The sequence below is a fragment of the Alnus glutinosa genome, chromosome 12 (genome assembly GCF_958979055.1).
Source record: "Alnus glutinosa chromosome 12, dhAlnGlut1.1, whole genome shotgun sequence".
In the NCBI taxonomy this organism is placed as follows: domain Eukaryota; kingdom Viridiplantae; phylum Streptophyta; class Magnoliopsida; order Fagales; family Betulaceae; genus Alnus; species Alnus glutinosa.
This window is the reverse complement of record NC_084897.1, coordinates 13179024-13192586: the sequence shown is the minus strand read 5'-3', so window position 1 is coordinate 13192586 and position 13563 is coordinate 13179024. Positions and strand designations below refer to the sequence as shown.

The 13563-nt window shown below is 48.4% G+C and overlaps 29 non-coding genes across 29 annotated transcripts; all 29 read right to left on the bottom strand.

Moving 5' to 3' along the window:
- Nucleotides 1-14: 14 nt before the first annotated feature.
- On the bottom strand, nucleotides 15-133 carry LOC133853057 (5S ribosomal RNA). Its single transcript, XR_009896184.1, has one exon. It is a non-coding gene; the product is annotated as a 5S ribosomal RNA (ribosomal RNA).
- A 359-nt stretch (nucleotides 134-492) lies between these two features.
- Nucleotides 493-610, bottom strand: LOC133852868 (5S ribosomal RNA). The gene has a single exon (XR_009896051.1). It is a non-coding gene; the product is annotated as a 5S ribosomal RNA (ribosomal RNA).
- A 359-nt stretch (nucleotides 611-969) lies between these two features.
- On the bottom strand, nucleotides 970-1088 carry LOC133853056 (5S ribosomal RNA). The gene has a single exon (XR_009896183.1). It is a non-coding gene; the product is annotated as a 5S ribosomal RNA (ribosomal RNA).
- Nucleotides 1089-1447: 359 nt separating this feature from the next.
- LOC133852867 (5S ribosomal RNA) lies at nucleotides 1448-1565 on the bottom strand. The gene has a single exon (XR_009896050.1). It is a non-coding gene; the product is annotated as a 5S ribosomal RNA (ribosomal RNA).
- A 359-nt stretch (nucleotides 1566-1924) lies between these two features.
- On the bottom strand, nucleotides 1925-2043 carry LOC133853055 (5S ribosomal RNA). Its single transcript, XR_009896182.1, has one exon. It is a non-coding gene; the product is annotated as a 5S ribosomal RNA (ribosomal RNA).
- Nucleotides 2044-2402: 359 nt separating this feature from the next.
- Nucleotides 2403-2521, bottom strand: LOC133853047 (5S ribosomal RNA). The gene has a single exon (XR_009896181.1). It is a non-coding gene; the product is annotated as a 5S ribosomal RNA (ribosomal RNA).
- A 359-nt stretch (nucleotides 2522-2880) lies between these two features.
- On the bottom strand, nucleotides 2881-2999 carry LOC133853036 (5S ribosomal RNA). The gene has a single exon (XR_009896180.1). It is a non-coding gene; the product is annotated as a 5S ribosomal RNA (ribosomal RNA).
- Nucleotides 3000-3358: 359 nt separating this feature from the next.
- Nucleotides 3359-3476, bottom strand: LOC133852866 (5S ribosomal RNA). Its single transcript, XR_009896049.1, has one exon. It is a non-coding gene; the product is annotated as a 5S ribosomal RNA (ribosomal RNA).
- Nucleotides 3477-3835: 359 nt separating this feature from the next.
- LOC133853024 (5S ribosomal RNA) lies at nucleotides 3836-3954 on the bottom strand. Its single transcript, XR_009896179.1, has one exon. It is a non-coding gene; the product is annotated as a 5S ribosomal RNA (ribosomal RNA).
- A 359-nt stretch (nucleotides 3955-4313) lies between these two features.
- Nucleotides 4314-4432, bottom strand: LOC133853467 (5S ribosomal RNA). Its single transcript, XR_009896568.1, has one exon. It is a non-coding gene; the product is annotated as a 5S ribosomal RNA (ribosomal RNA).
- Nucleotides 4433-4791: 359 nt separating this feature from the next.
- Nucleotides 4792-4910, bottom strand: LOC133853012 (5S ribosomal RNA). Its single transcript, XR_009896178.1, has one exon. It is a non-coding gene; the product is annotated as a 5S ribosomal RNA (ribosomal RNA).
- A 359-nt stretch (nucleotides 4911-5269) lies between these two features.
- On the bottom strand, nucleotides 5270-5388 carry LOC133853327 (5S ribosomal RNA). The gene has a single exon (XR_009896432.1). It is a non-coding gene; the product is annotated as a 5S ribosomal RNA (ribosomal RNA).
- Nucleotides 5389-5747: 359 nt separating this feature from the next.
- LOC133853591 (5S ribosomal RNA) lies at nucleotides 5748-5866 on the bottom strand. The gene has a single exon (XR_009896689.1). It is a non-coding gene; the product is annotated as a 5S ribosomal RNA (ribosomal RNA).
- Nucleotides 5867-6225: 359 nt separating this feature from the next.
- Nucleotides 6226-6344, bottom strand: LOC133853000 (5S ribosomal RNA). The gene has a single exon (XR_009896177.1). It is a non-coding gene; the product is annotated as a 5S ribosomal RNA (ribosomal RNA).
- Nucleotides 6345-6703: 359 nt separating this feature from the next.
- LOC133852989 (5S ribosomal RNA) lies at nucleotides 6704-6822 on the bottom strand. The gene has a single exon (XR_009896166.1). It is a non-coding gene; the product is annotated as a 5S ribosomal RNA (ribosomal RNA).
- Nucleotides 6823-7181: 359 nt separating this feature from the next.
- On the bottom strand, nucleotides 7182-7300 carry LOC133853592 (5S ribosomal RNA). The gene has a single exon (XR_009896690.1). It is a non-coding gene; the product is annotated as a 5S ribosomal RNA (ribosomal RNA).
- A 359-nt stretch (nucleotides 7301-7659) lies between these two features.
- LOC133853590 (5S ribosomal RNA) lies at nucleotides 7660-7778 on the bottom strand. Its single transcript, XR_009896688.1, has one exon. It is a non-coding gene; the product is annotated as a 5S ribosomal RNA (ribosomal RNA).
- Nucleotides 7779-8137: 359 nt separating this feature from the next.
- Nucleotides 8138-8256, bottom strand: LOC133852977 (5S ribosomal RNA). The gene has a single exon (XR_009896155.1). It is a non-coding gene; the product is annotated as a 5S ribosomal RNA (ribosomal RNA).
- Nucleotides 8257-8615: 359 nt separating this feature from the next.
- LOC133852964 (5S ribosomal RNA) lies at nucleotides 8616-8734 on the bottom strand. The gene has a single exon (XR_009896143.1). It is a non-coding gene; the product is annotated as a 5S ribosomal RNA (ribosomal RNA).
- A 359-nt stretch (nucleotides 8735-9093) lies between these two features.
- On the bottom strand, nucleotides 9094-9212 carry LOC133853588 (5S ribosomal RNA). The gene has a single exon (XR_009896686.1). It is a non-coding gene; the product is annotated as a 5S ribosomal RNA (ribosomal RNA).
- Nucleotides 9213-9571: 359 nt separating this feature from the next.
- On the bottom strand, nucleotides 9572-9690 carry LOC133853386 (5S ribosomal RNA). Its single transcript, XR_009896489.1, has one exon. It is a non-coding gene; the product is annotated as a 5S ribosomal RNA (ribosomal RNA).
- A 359-nt stretch (nucleotides 9691-10049) lies between these two features.
- LOC133853509 (5S ribosomal RNA) lies at nucleotides 10050-10168 on the bottom strand. Its single transcript, XR_009896610.1, has one exon. It is a non-coding gene; the product is annotated as a 5S ribosomal RNA (ribosomal RNA).
- Nucleotides 10169-10527: 359 nt separating this feature from the next.
- On the bottom strand, nucleotides 10528-10646 carry LOC133852952 (5S ribosomal RNA). Its single transcript, XR_009896132.1, has one exon. It is a non-coding gene; the product is annotated as a 5S ribosomal RNA (ribosomal RNA).
- A 359-nt stretch (nucleotides 10647-11005) lies between these two features.
- LOC133853329 (5S ribosomal RNA) lies at nucleotides 11006-11124 on the bottom strand. The gene has a single exon (XR_009896434.1). It is a non-coding gene; the product is annotated as a 5S ribosomal RNA (ribosomal RNA).
- A 359-nt stretch (nucleotides 11125-11483) lies between these two features.
- Nucleotides 11484-11602, bottom strand: LOC133853587 (5S ribosomal RNA). Its single transcript, XR_009896685.1, has one exon. It is a non-coding gene; the product is annotated as a 5S ribosomal RNA (ribosomal RNA).
- Nucleotides 11603-11961: 359 nt separating this feature from the next.
- Nucleotides 11962-12080, bottom strand: LOC133853531 (5S ribosomal RNA). The gene has a single exon (XR_009896632.1). It is a non-coding gene; the product is annotated as a 5S ribosomal RNA (ribosomal RNA).
- Nucleotides 12081-12439: 359 nt separating this feature from the next.
- Nucleotides 12440-12558, bottom strand: LOC133853508 (5S ribosomal RNA). The gene has a single exon (XR_009896608.1). It is a non-coding gene; the product is annotated as a 5S ribosomal RNA (ribosomal RNA).
- Nucleotides 12559-12917: 359 nt separating this feature from the next.
- LOC133852941 (5S ribosomal RNA) lies at nucleotides 12918-13036 on the bottom strand. The gene has a single exon (XR_009896121.1). It is a non-coding gene; the product is annotated as a 5S ribosomal RNA (ribosomal RNA).
- A 359-nt stretch (nucleotides 13037-13395) lies between these two features.
- LOC133853586 (5S ribosomal RNA) lies at nucleotides 13396-13514 on the bottom strand. Its single transcript, XR_009896684.1, has one exon. It is a non-coding gene; the product is annotated as a 5S ribosomal RNA (ribosomal RNA).
- Nucleotides 13515-13563: the final 49 nt, after the last annotated feature.

Below are 13563 nucleotides of genomic sequence, written 5' to 3'. Positions count from 1 at the left end.
AAAAAGTAAAACGAGGGGTGCAACACGAGGACTTCCCAGGAGGTCACCCATCCTAGTACTACTCTCGCCCAAGCACGCTTAACTGCGGAGTTCTGATGGGATCCGGTGCATTAGTGCTGGTATGATCGCACCCGTTAGTAGAGTCACGCAAAAAACTTATAACCCTCACTCGTCTAACTGAACTGGCCCGCACAGTGATGGGATCCGGTGCTCAGACGTGTCCACGTGCCACCCAATAAATAAAACACACAATACAACGATTAAATGCAATAGAATGAGCCGAAAACTCCTTAAAAACGCTTTCAGTGTAGAGTACGCATGGAAACGGCGTGCCTGGAGGTCAAAACGATGGATTTTGAGCCCGAAAATGTGCTCACCCAGCTCCGCTAGGTGGCCATCGCGTGCGCGCCGGAAAGAGCCTTCCCCTCACCGGCGCAAAAAATAAAATAATAATAAATAACGGCAAAGAAATAATTGAAAAAAGTAAAACGAGGGGTGCAACACGAGGACTTCCCAGGAGGTCACCCATCCTAGTACTACTCTCGCCCAAGCACGCTTAACTGCGGAGTTCTGATGGGATCCGGTGCATTAGTGCTGGATGATCGCACCCGTTAGTAGAGTCACGCAAAAAACTTATAACCCTCACTCGTCTAACTGAACTGGCCCGCACAGTGATGGGATCCGGTGCTCAGACGTGTCCACGTGCCACCCAATAAATAAAACACACAATACAACGATTAAATGCAATAGAATGAGCCGAAAACTCCTTAAAAACGCTTTCAGTGTAGAGTACGCATGGAAACGGCGTGCCTGGAGGTCAAAACGATGGATTTTGAGCCCGAAAATGTGCTCACCCAGCTCCGCTAGGTGGCCATCGCGTGCGCGCCGGAAAGAGCCTTCCCCTCACCGGCGCAAAAAATAAAATAATAATAAATAACGGCAAAAAAATAATTGAAAAAAGTAAAACGAGGGGTGCAACACGAGGACTTCCCAGGAGGTCACCCATCCTAGTACTACTCTCGCCCAAGCACGCTTAACTGCGGAGTTCTGATGGGATCCGGTGCATTAGTGCTGGTATGATCGCACCCGTTAGTAGAGTCACGCAAAAAACTTATAACCCTCACTCGTCTAACTGAACTGGCCCGCACAGTGATGGGATCCGGTGCTCAGACGTGTCCACGTGCCACCCAATAAATAAAACACACAATACAACGATTAAATGCAATAGAATGAGCCGAAAACTCCTTAAAAACGCTTTCAGTGTAGAGTACGCATGGAAACGGCGTGCCTGGAGGTCAAAACGATGGATTTTGAGCCCGAAAATGTGCTCACCCAGCTCCGCTAGGTGGCCATCGCGTGCGCGCCGGAAAGAGCCTTCCCCTCACCGGCGCAAAAAATAAAATAATAATAAATAACGGCAAAGAAATAATTGAAAAAAGTAAAACGAGGGGTGCAACACGAGGACTTCCCAGGAGGTCACCCATCCTAGTACTACTCTCGCCCAAGCACGCTTAACTGCGGAGTTCTGATGGGATCCGGTGCATTAGTGCTGGATGATCGCACCCGTTAGTAGAGTCACGCAAAAAACTTATAACCCTCACTCGTCTAACTGAACTGGCCCGCACAGTGATGGGATCCGGTGCTCAGACGTGTCCACGTGCCACCCAATAAATAAAACACACAATACAACGATTAAATGCAATAGAATGAGCCGAAAACTCCTTAAAAACGCTTTCAGTGTAGAGTACGCATGGAAACGGCGTGCCTGGAGGTCAAAACGATGGATTTTGAGCCCGAAAATGTGCTCACCCAGCTCCGCTAGGTGGCCATCGCGTGCGCGCCGGAAAGAGCCTTCCCCTCACCGGCGCAAAAAATAAAATAATAATAAATAACGGCAAAAAAATAATTGAAAAAAGTAAAACGAGGGGTGCAACACGAGGACTTCCCAGGAGGTCACCCATCCTAGTACTACTCTCGCCCAAGCACGCTTAACTGCGGAGTTCTGATGGGATCCGGTGCATTAGTGCTGGTATGATCGCACCCGTTAGTAGAGTCACGCAAAAAACTTATAACCCTCACTCGTCTAACTGAACTGGCCCGCGCAGTGATGGGATCCGGTGCTCAGACGTGTCCACGTGCCACCCAATAAATAAAACACACAATACAACGATTAAATGCAATAGAATGAGCCGAAAACTCCTTAAAAACGCTTTCAGTGTAGAGTACGCATGGAAACGGCGTGCCTGGAGGTCAAAACGATGGATTTTGAGCCCGAAAATGTGCTCACCCAGCTCCGCTAGGTGGCCATCGCGTGCGCGCCGGAAAGAGCCTTCCCCTCACCGGTGCAAAAAATAAAATAATAATAAATAACGGCAAAAAAATAATTGAAAAAAGTAAAACGAGGGGTGCAACACGAGGACTTCCCAGGAGGTCACCCATCCTAGTACTACTCTCGCCCAAGCACGCTTAACTGCGGAGTTCTGATGGGATCCGGTGCATTAGTGCTGGTATGATCGCACCCGTTAGTAGAGTCACGCAAAAAACTTAGAACCCTCACTCGTCTAACTGAACTGGCCCGCACAGTGATGGGATCCGGTGCTCAGACGTGTCCACGTGCCACCCAATAAATAAAACACACAATACAACGATTAAATGCAATAGGATGAGCCGAAAACTCCTTAAAAACGCTTTCAGTGTAGAGTACGCATGGAAACGGCGTGCCTGGAGGTCAAAACGATGGATTTTGAGCCCGAAAATGTGCTCACCCAGCTCCGCTAGGTGGCCATCGCGTGCGCGCCGGAAAGAGCCTTCCCCTCACCGGCGCAAAAAATAAAATAATAATAAATAACGGCAAAAAAATAATTGAAAAAAGTAAAACGAGGGGTGCAACACGAGGACTTCCCAGGAGGTCACCCATCCTAGTACTACTCTCGCCCAAGCACGCTTAACTGCGGAGTTCTGATGGGATCCGGTGCATTAGTGCTGGTATGATCGCACCCGTTAGTAGAGTCACGCAAAAAACTTATAACCCTCACTCGTCTAACTGAACTGGCCCGCACAGTGATGGGATCCGGTGCTCAGACGTGTCCACGTGCCACCCAATAAATAAAACACACAATACAACGATTAAATGCAATAGAATGAGCCGAAAACTCCTTAAAAACGCTTTCAGTGTAGAGTACGCATGGAAACGGCGTGCCTGGAGGTCAAAACGATGGATTTTGAGCCCGAAAATGTGCTCACCCAGCTCCGCTAGGTGGCCATCGCGTGCGCGCCGGAAAGAGCCTTCCCCTCACCGGCGCAAAAAATAAAATAATAATAAATAACGGCAAAGAAATAATTGAAAAAAGTAAAACGAGGGGTGCAACACGAGGACTTCCCAGGAGGTCACCCATCCTAGTACTACTCTCGCCCAAGCACGCTTAACTGCGGAGTTCTGATGGGATCCGGTGCATTAGTGCTGGATGATCGCACCCGTTAGTAGAGTCACGCAAAAAACTTATAACCCTCACTCGTCTAACTGAACTGGCCCGCACAGTGATGGGATCCGGTGCTCAGACGTGTCCACGTGCCACCCAATAAATAAAACACACAATACAACGATTAAATGCAATAGAATGAGCCGAAAACTCCTTAAAAACGCTTTCAGTGTAGAGTACGCATGGAAACGGCGTGCCTGGAGGTCAAAACGATGGATTTTGAGCCCGAAAATGTGCTCACCCAGCTCCGCTAGGTGGCCATCGCGTGCGCGCCGGAAAGAGCCTTCCCCTCACCGGCGCAAAAAATAAAATAATAATAAATAACGGCAAAAAAATAATTGAAAAAAGTAAAACGAGGGGTGCAACACGAGGACTTCCCAGGAGGTCACCCATCCTAGTACTACTCTCGCCCAAGCACGCTTAACTGCGGAGTTCTGATGGGATCCGGTGCATTAGTGCTGGTATGATCGCACCCGTTAGTAGAGTCACGCAAAAAACTTATAACCCTCACTCGTCTAACTGAACTGGCCCGCACAGTGATGGGATCCGGTGCTCAGACGTGTCCACGTGCCACCCAATAAATAAAACACACAATACAACGATTAAATGCAATAGAATGAGCCGAAAACTCCTTAAAAACGCTTTCAGTGTAGAGTACGCATGGAAACGGCGTGCCTGGAGGTCAAAACGATGGATTTTGAGCCCGAAAATGTGCTCACCCAGCTCCGCTAGGTGGCCATCGCGTGCGCGCCGGAAAGAGCCTTCCCCTCACCGGCGCAAAAAATAAAATAATAATAAATAACGGCAAAGAAATAATTGAAAAAAGTAAAACGAGGGGTGCAACACGAGGACTTCCCAGGAGGTCACCCATCCTAGTACTACTCTCGCCCAAGCACGCTTATCTGCGGAGTTCTGATGGGATCCGGTGCATTAGTGCTGGTATGATCGCACCCGTTAGTAGAGTCACGCAAAAAACTTATAACCCTCACTCGTCTAACTGAACTGGCCCGCACAGTGATGGGATCCGGTGCTCAGACGTGTCCACGTGCCACCCAATAAATAAAACACACAATACAACGATTAAATGCAATAGAATGAGCCGAAAACTCCTTAAAAACGCTTTCAGTGTAGAGTACGCATGGAAACGGCGTGCCTGGAGGTCAAAACGATGGATTTTGAGCCCGAAAATGTGCTCACCCAGCTCCGCTAGGTGGCCATCGCGTGCGCGCCGGAAAGAGCCTTCCCCTCACCGGCGCAAAAAATAAAATAATAATAAATAACGGCAAAAAAATAATTGAAAAAAGTAAAACGAGGGGTGCAACACGAGGACTTCCCAGGAGGTCACCCATCCTAGTACTACTCTCGCCCAAGCACGCTTAACTGCGGAGTTCTGATGGGATCCGGTGCATTAGTGCTGGTATGATCGCACCCGTTAGTAGAGTCACGCAAAAAACTTATAACCCTCACTCGTCTAACTGAACTGGCCCGCGCAGTGATGGGATCCGGTGCTCAGACGTGTCCACGTGCCACCCAATAAATAAAACACACAATACAACGATTAAATGCAATAGAATGAGCCGAAAACTCCTTAAAAACGCTTTCAGTGTAGAGTACGCATGGAAACGGCGTGCCTGGAGGTCAAAACGATGGATTTTGAGCCCGAAAATGTGCTCACCCAGCTCCGCTAGGTGGCCATCGCGTGCGCGCCGGAAAGAGCCTTCCCCTCACCGGCGCAAAAAATAAAATAATAATAAATAACGGCAAAAAAATAATTGAAAAAAGTAAAACGAGGGGTGCAACACGAGGACTTCCCAGGAGGTCACCCATCCTAGTACTACTCTCGCCCAAGCACCCTTAACTGCGGAGTTCTGATGGGATCCGGTGCATTAGTGCTGGTATGATCGCACCCGTTAGTAGAGTCACGCAAAAAACTTATAACCCACACTCGTCTAACTGAACTGGCCCGCGCAGTGATGGGATCCGGTGCTCAGACGTGTCCACGTGCCACCCAATAAATAAAACACACAATACAACGATTAAATGCAATAGAATGAGCCGAAAACTCCTTAAAAACGCTTTCAGTGTAGAGTACGCATGGAAACGGCGTGCCTGGAGGTCAAAACGATGGATTTTGAGCCCGAAAATGTGCTCACCCAGCTCCGCTAGGTGGCCATCGCGTGCGCGCCGGAAAGAGCCTTCCCCTCACCGGTGCAAAAAATAAAATAATAATAAATAACGGCAAAAAAATAATTTAAAAAAGTAAAACGAGGGGTGCAACACGAGGACTTCCCAGGAGGTCACCCATCCTAGTACTACTCTCGCCCAAGCACGCTTAACTGCGGAGTTCTGATGGGATCCGGTGCATTAGTGCTGGATTGATCGCACCCGTTAGTAGAGTCACGCAAAAAACTTATAACCCTCACTCGTCTAACTGAACTGGCCCGCACAGTGATGGGATCCGGTGCTCAGACGTGGCCACGTGCCACCCAATAAATAAAACACACAATACAACGATTAAATGCAATAGAATGAGCCGAAAACTCCTTAAAAACGCTTTCAGTGTAGAGTACGCATGGAAACGGCGTGCCTGGAGGTCAAAACGATGGATTTTGAGCCCGAAAATGTGCTCACCCAGCTCCGCTAGGTGGCCATCGCGTGCGCGCCGGAAAGAGCCTTCCCCTCACCGGCGCAAAAAATAAAATAATAATAAATAACGGCAAAGAAATAATTGAAAAAAGTAAAACGAGGGGTGCAACACGAGGACTTCCCAGGAGGTCACCCATCCTAGTACTACTCTCGCCCAAGCACGCTTAACTGCGGAGTTCTGATGGGATCCGGTGCATTAGTGCTGGTATGATCGCACCCGTTAGTAGAGTCACGCAAAAAACTTATAACCCTCGCTCGTCTAACTGAACTGGCCCGCACAGTGATGGGATCCGGTGCTCAGATGTGTCCACGTGCCACCCAATAAATAAAACACACAATACAACGATTAAATGCAATAGAATGAGCCGAAAACTCCTTAAAAACGCTTTCAGTGTAGAGTACGCATGGAAACGGCGTGCCTGGAGGTCAAAACGATGGATTTTGAGCCCGAAAATGTGCTCACCCAGCTCCGCTAGGTGGCCATCGCGTGCGCGCCGGAAAGAGCCTTCCCCTCACCGGCGCAAAAAATAAAATAATAATAAATAACGGCAAAGAAATAATTGAAAAAATTAAAACGAGGGGTGCAACACGAGGACTTCCCAGGAGGTCACCCATCCTAGTACTACTCTCGCCCAAGCACGCTTAACTGCGGAGTTCTGATGGGATCCGGTGCATTAGTGCTGGTATGATCGCACCCGTTAGTAGAGTCACGCAAAAAACTTATAACCCTCACTCGTCTAACTGAACTGGCCCGCACAGTGATGGGATCCGGTGCTCAGACGTGTCCACGTGCCACCCAATAAATAAAACACACAATACAACGATTAAATGCAATAGAATGAGCCGAAAACTCCTTAAAAACGCTTTCAGTGTAGAGTACGCATGGAAACGGCGTGCCTGGAGGTCAAAACGATGGATTTTGAGCCCGAAAATGTGCTCACCCAGCTCCGCTAGGTAGCCATCGCGTGCGCGCCGGAAAGAGCCTTCCCCTCACCGGCGCAAAAAATAAAATAATAATAAATAACGGCAAAGAAATAATTGAAAAAAGTAAAACGAGGGGTGCAACACGAGGACTTCCCAGGAGGTCACCCATCCTAGTACTACTCTCGCCCAAGCGCACTTAACTGCGGAGTTCTGATGGGATCCGGTGCATTAGTGCTGGTATGATCGCACCCGTTAGTAGAGTCACGCAAAAAACTTATAACACTCACTCGTCTAACTGAACTGGCCCGCACAGTGATGGGATCCGGTGCTCAGACGTGTCCACGTGCCACCCAATAAATAAAACACACAATACAACGATTAAATGCAATAGAATGAGCCGAAAACTCCTTAAAAACGCTTTCAGTGTAGAGTACGCATGGAAACGGCGTGCCTGGAGGTCAAAACGATGGATTTTGAGCCCGAAAATGTGCTCACCCAGCTCCGCTAGGTGGCCATCGCGTGCGCGCCGGAAAGAGCCTTCCCCTCACCGGCGCAAAAAATAAAATAATAATAAATAACGGCAAAAAAATAATTGAAAAAAGTAAAACGAGGGGTGCAACACGAGGACTTCCCAGGAGGTCACCCATCCTAGTACTACTCTCGCCCAAGCACGCTTAACTGCGGAGTTCTGATGGGATCCGGTGCATTAGTGCTGGATTGATCGCACCCGTTAGTAGAGTCACGCAAAAAACTTATAACCCTCACTCGTCTAACTGAACTGGCCCGCACAGTGATGGGATCCGGTGCTCAGACGTGTCCACGTGCCACCCAATAAATAAAACACACAATACAACGATTAAATGCAATAGAATGAGCCGAAAACTCCTTAAAAACGCTTTCAGTGTAGAGTACGCATGGAAACGGCGTGCCTGGAGGTCAAAACGATGGATTTTGAGCCCGAAAATGTGCTCACCCAGCTCCGCTAGGTGGCCATCGCGTGCGCGCCGGAAAGAGCCTTCCCCTCACCGGCGCAAAAAATAAAATAATAATAAATAACGGCAAAGAAATAATTGAAAAAAGTAAAACGAGGGGTGCAACACGAGGACTTCCCAGGAGGTCACCCATCCTAGTACTACTCTCGCCCAAGCACGCTTAACTGCGGAGTTCTGATGGGATCCGGTGCATTAGTGCTGGTATGATCGCACCCGTTAGTAGAGTCACGCAAAAAACTTATAACCCTCACTCGTCTAACTGAACTGGCCCGCACAGTGATGGGATCCGGTGCTCAGACGTGTCCACGTGCCACCCAATAAATAAAACACACAATACAACGATTAAATGCAATAGAATGAGCCGAAAACTCCTTAAAAACGCTTTCAGTGTAGAGTACGCATGGAAACGGCGTGCCTGGAGGTCAAAACGATGGATTTTGAGCCCGAAAATGTGCTCACCCAGCTCCGCTAGGTGGCCATCGCGTGCGCGCCGGAAAGAGCCTTCCCCTCACCGGCGCAAAAAATAAAATAATAATAAATAACGGCAAAGAAATAATTGAAAAAAGTAAAACGAGGGGTGCAACACGAGGACTTCCCAGGAGGTCACCCATCCTAGTACTACTCTCGCCCAAGCACGCTTAACTGCGGAGTTCTGATGGGATCCGGTGCATTAGTGCTGGTATGATCGCACCCGTTAGTAGAGTCACGCAAAAAACTTATAACCCTCACTCGTCTAACTGAACTGGCCCGCACAGTGATGGGATCCGGTGCTCAGACGTGTCCACGTGCCACCCAATAAATAAAACACACAATACAACGATTAAATGCAATAGAATGAGCCGAAAACTCCTTAAAAACGCTTTCAGTGTAGAGTACGCATGGAAACGGCGTGCCTGGAGGTCAAAACGATGGATTTTGAGCCCGAAAATGTGCTCACCCAGCTCCGCTAGGTGGCCATCGCGTGCGCGCCGGAAAGAGCCTTCCCCTCACCGGCGCAAAAAATAAAATAATAATAAATAACGGCAAAGAAATAATTGAAAAAAGTAAAACGAGGGGTGCAACACGAGGACTTCCCAGGAGGTCACCCATCCTAGTACTACTCTCGCCCAAGCACGCTTAACTGCGGAGTTCTGATGGGATCCGGTGCATTAGTGCTGGATTGATCGCACCCGTTAGTAGAGTCACGCAAAAAACTTATAACCCTCACTCGTCTAACTGAACTGGCCCGCACAGTGATGGGATCCGGTGCTCAGACGTGTCCACGTGCCACCCAATAAATAAAACACACAATACAACAATTAAATGCAATAGAATGAGCCGAAAACTCCTTAAAAACGCTTTCAGTGTAGAGTACGCATGGAAACGGCGTGCCTGGAGGTCAAAACGATGGATTTTGAGCCCGAAAATGTGCTCACCCAGCTCCGCTAGGTGGCCATCGCGTGCGCGCCGGAAAGAGCCTACCCCTCACCGGCGCAAAAAATAAAATAATAATAAATAACGGCAAAGAAATAATTGAAAAAAGTAAAACGAGGGGTGCAACACGAGGACTTCCCAGGAGGTCACCCATCCTAGTACTACTCTCGCCCAAGCACGCTTAACTGCGGAGTTCTTATGGGATCCGGTGCATTAGTGCTGGTATGATCGCACCCGTTAGTAGAGTCACGCAAAAAACTTATAACCCTCACTCGTCTAACTGAACTGGCCCGCACAGTGATGGGATCCGGTGCTCAGACGTGTCCACGTGCCACCCAATAAATAAAACACACAATACAACGATTAAATGCAATAGAATGAGCCGAAAACTCCTTAAAAACGCTTTCAGTGTAGAGTACGCATGGAAACGGCGTGCCTGGAGGTCAAAACGATGGATTTTGAGCCCGAAAATGTGCTCACCCAGCTCCGCTAGGTGGCCATCGCGTGCGCGCCGGAAAGAGCCTTCCCCTCACCGGCGCAAAAAATAAAATAATAATAAATAACGGCAAAGAAATAATTGAAAAAAGTAAAACGAGGGGTGCAACACGAGGACTTCCCAGGAGGTCACCCATCCTAGTACTACTCTCGCCCAAGCACGCTTAACTGCGGAGTTCTGATGGGATCCGGTGCATTAGTGCTGGTATGATCGCACCGGTTAGTAGAGTCACGCAAAAAACTTATAACCCTCACTCGTCTAACTGAACTGGCCCGCACAGTGATGGGATCCGGTGCTCAGACGTGTCCACGTGCCACCCAATAAATAAAACACACAATACAACGATTAAATGCAATAGAATGAGCCGAAAACTCCTTAAAAACGCTTTCAGTGTAGAGTACGCATGGAAACGGCGTGCCTGGAGGTCAAAACGATGGATTTTGAGCCCGAAAATGTGCTCACCCAGCTCCGCTAGGTGGCCATCGCGTGCGCGCCGGAAAGAGCCGTCCCCTCACCGGCGCAAAAAATAAAATAATAATAAATAACGGCAAAGAAATAATTGAAAAAAGTAAAACGAGGGGTGCAACACGAGGACTTCCCAGGAGGTCACCCATCCTAGTACTACTCTCGCCCAAGCACGCTTAACTGCGGAGTTCTGATGGGATCCGGTGCATTAGTGCTGGTATGATCGCACCCGTTAGTAGAGTCACGCAAAAAACTTATAACCCTCACTCGTCTAACTGAACTGGCCCGCACAGTGATGGGATCCGGTGCTCAGACGTGTCCACGTGCCACCCAATAAATAAAACACACAATACAACGATTAAATGCAATAGAATGAGCCGAAAACTCCTTAAAAACGCTTTCAGTGTAGAGTACGCATGGAAACGGCGTGCCTGGAGGTCAAAACGATGGATTTTGAGCCCGAAAATGTGCTCACCCAGCTCCGCTAGGTGGCCATCGCGTGCGCGCCGGAAAGAGCCTTCCCCTCACCGGCGCAAAAAATAAAATAATAATAAATAACGGCAAAGAAATAATTGAAAAAAGTAAAACGAGGGGTGCAACACGAGGACTTCCCAAGAGGTCACCCATCCTAGTACTACTCTCGCCCAAGCACGCTTAACTGCGGAGTTCTGATGGGATCCGGTGCATTAGTGCTGGTATGATCGCACCCGTTAGTAGAGTCACGCAAAAAACTTATAACCCTCACTCGTCTAACTGAACTGGCCCGCATAGTGATGGGATCCGGTGCTCAGACGTGTCCACGTGCCACCCAATAAATAAAACACACAATACAACGATTAAATGCAATAGAATGAGCCGAAAACTCCTTAAAAACGCTTTCAGTGTAGAGTACGCATGGAAACGGCGTGCCTGGAGGTCAAAACGATGGATTTTGAGCCCGAAAATGTGCTCACCCAGCTCCGCTAGGTGGCCATCGCGTGCGCGCCGGAAAGAGCCTTCCCCTCACCGGCGCAAAAAATAAAATAATAATAAATAACGGCAAAGAAATAATTGAAAAAAGTAAAACGAGGGGTGCAACACGAGGACTTCCCAGGAGGTCACCCATCCTAGTACTACTCTCGCCCAAGCACGCTTAACTGCGGAGTTCTGATGGGATCCGGTGCATTAGTGCTGGATTGATCGCACCCGTTAGTAGAGTCACGCAAAAAACTTATAACCCTCACTCGTCTAACTGAACTGGCCCGCACAGTGATGGGATCCGGTGCTCAGACGTGTCCACGTGCCACCCAATAAATAAAACACACAATACAACAATTAAATGCAATAGAATGAGCCGAAAACTCCTTAAAAACGCTTTCAGTGTAGAGTACGCATGGAAACGGCGTGCCTGGAGGTCAAAACGATGGATTTTGAGCCCGAAAATGTGCTCACCCAGCTCCGCTAGGTGGCCATCGCGTGCGCGCCGGAAAGAGCCTACCCCTCACCGGCGCAAAAAATAAAATAATAATAAATAACGGCAAAGAAATAATTGAAAAAAGTAAAACGAGGGGTGCAACACGAGGACTTCCCAGGAGGTCACCCATCCTAGTACTACTCTCGCCCAAGCACGCTTAACTGCGGAGTTCTTATGGGATCCGGTGAATTAGTGCTGGTATGATCGCACCCGTTAGTAGAGTCACGCAAAAAACTTATAACCCTCACTCGTCTAACTGAACTGGCCCGCACAGTGATGGGATCCGGTGCTCAGACGTGTCCACGTGCCACCCAATAAATAAAACACACAATACAACGATTAAATGCAATAGAATGAGCCGAAAACTCCTTAAAAACGCTTTCAGTGTAGAGTACGCATGGAAACGGCGTGCCTGGAGGTCAAAACGATGGATTTTGAGCCCGAAAATGTGCTCACCCAGCTCCGCTAGGTGGCCATCGCGTGCGCGCCGGAAAGAGCCTTCCCCTCACCGGCGCAAAAAATAAAATAATAATAAATAACGGCAAAGAAATAATTGAAAAAAGTAAAACGAGGGGTGCAACACGAGGACTTCCCAGGAGGTCACCCATCCTAGTACTACTCTCGCCCAAGCACGCTTAACTGCGGAGTTCTGATGGGATCCGGTGCATTAGTGCTGGTATGATCGCACCGGTTAGTAGAGTCACGCAAAAAACTTATAACCCTCACTCGTCTAACTGAACTGGCCCGCACAGTGATGGGATCCGGTGCTCAGACGTGTCCACGTGCCACCCAATAAATAAAACACACAATACAACGATTAAATGCAATAGAATGAGCCGAAAACTCCTTAAAAACGCTTTCAGTGTAGAGTACGCATGGAAACGGCGTGCCTGGAGGTCAAAACGATGGATTTTGAGCCCGAAAATGTGCTCACCCAGCTCCGCTAGGTGGCCATCGCGTGCGCGCCGGAAAGAGCCTTCCCCTCACCGGCGCAAAAAATAAAATAATAATAAATAACGGCAAAGAAATAATTGAAAAAAGTAAAACGAGGGGTGCAACACGAGGACTTCCCAGGAGGTCACCCATCCTAGTACTACTCTCGCCCAAGCACGCTTAACTGCGGAGTTCTGATGGGATCCGGTGCATTAGTGCTGGTATGATCGCACCCGTTAGTAGAGTCACGCAAAAAACTTATAACCCTCACTCGTCTAACTGAACTGGCCCGCACAGTGATGGGATCCGGTGCTCAGACGTGTCCACGTGCCACCCAATAAATAAAACACACAATACAACGATTAAATGCAATAGAATGAGCCGAAAACTCCTTAAAAACGCTTTCAGTGTAGAGTACGCATGGAAACGGCGTGCCTGGAGGTCAAAACGATGGATTTTGAGCCCGAAAATGTGCTCACCCAGCTCCGCTAGGTGGCCATCGCGTGCGCGCCGGAAAGAGCCTTCCCCTCACCGGCGCAAAAAATAAAATAATAATAAATAACGGCAAAGAAATAATTGAAAAAAGTAAAACGAGGGGTGCAACACGAGGACTTCCCAGGAGGTCACCCATCCTAGTACTACTCTCGCCCAAGCACGCTTAACTGCGGAGTTCTGATGGGATCCGGTGCATTAGTGCTGGATTGATCGCACCCGTTAGTAGAGTCACGCAAAAAACTTATAACCCTCACTCGTCTAACTGAA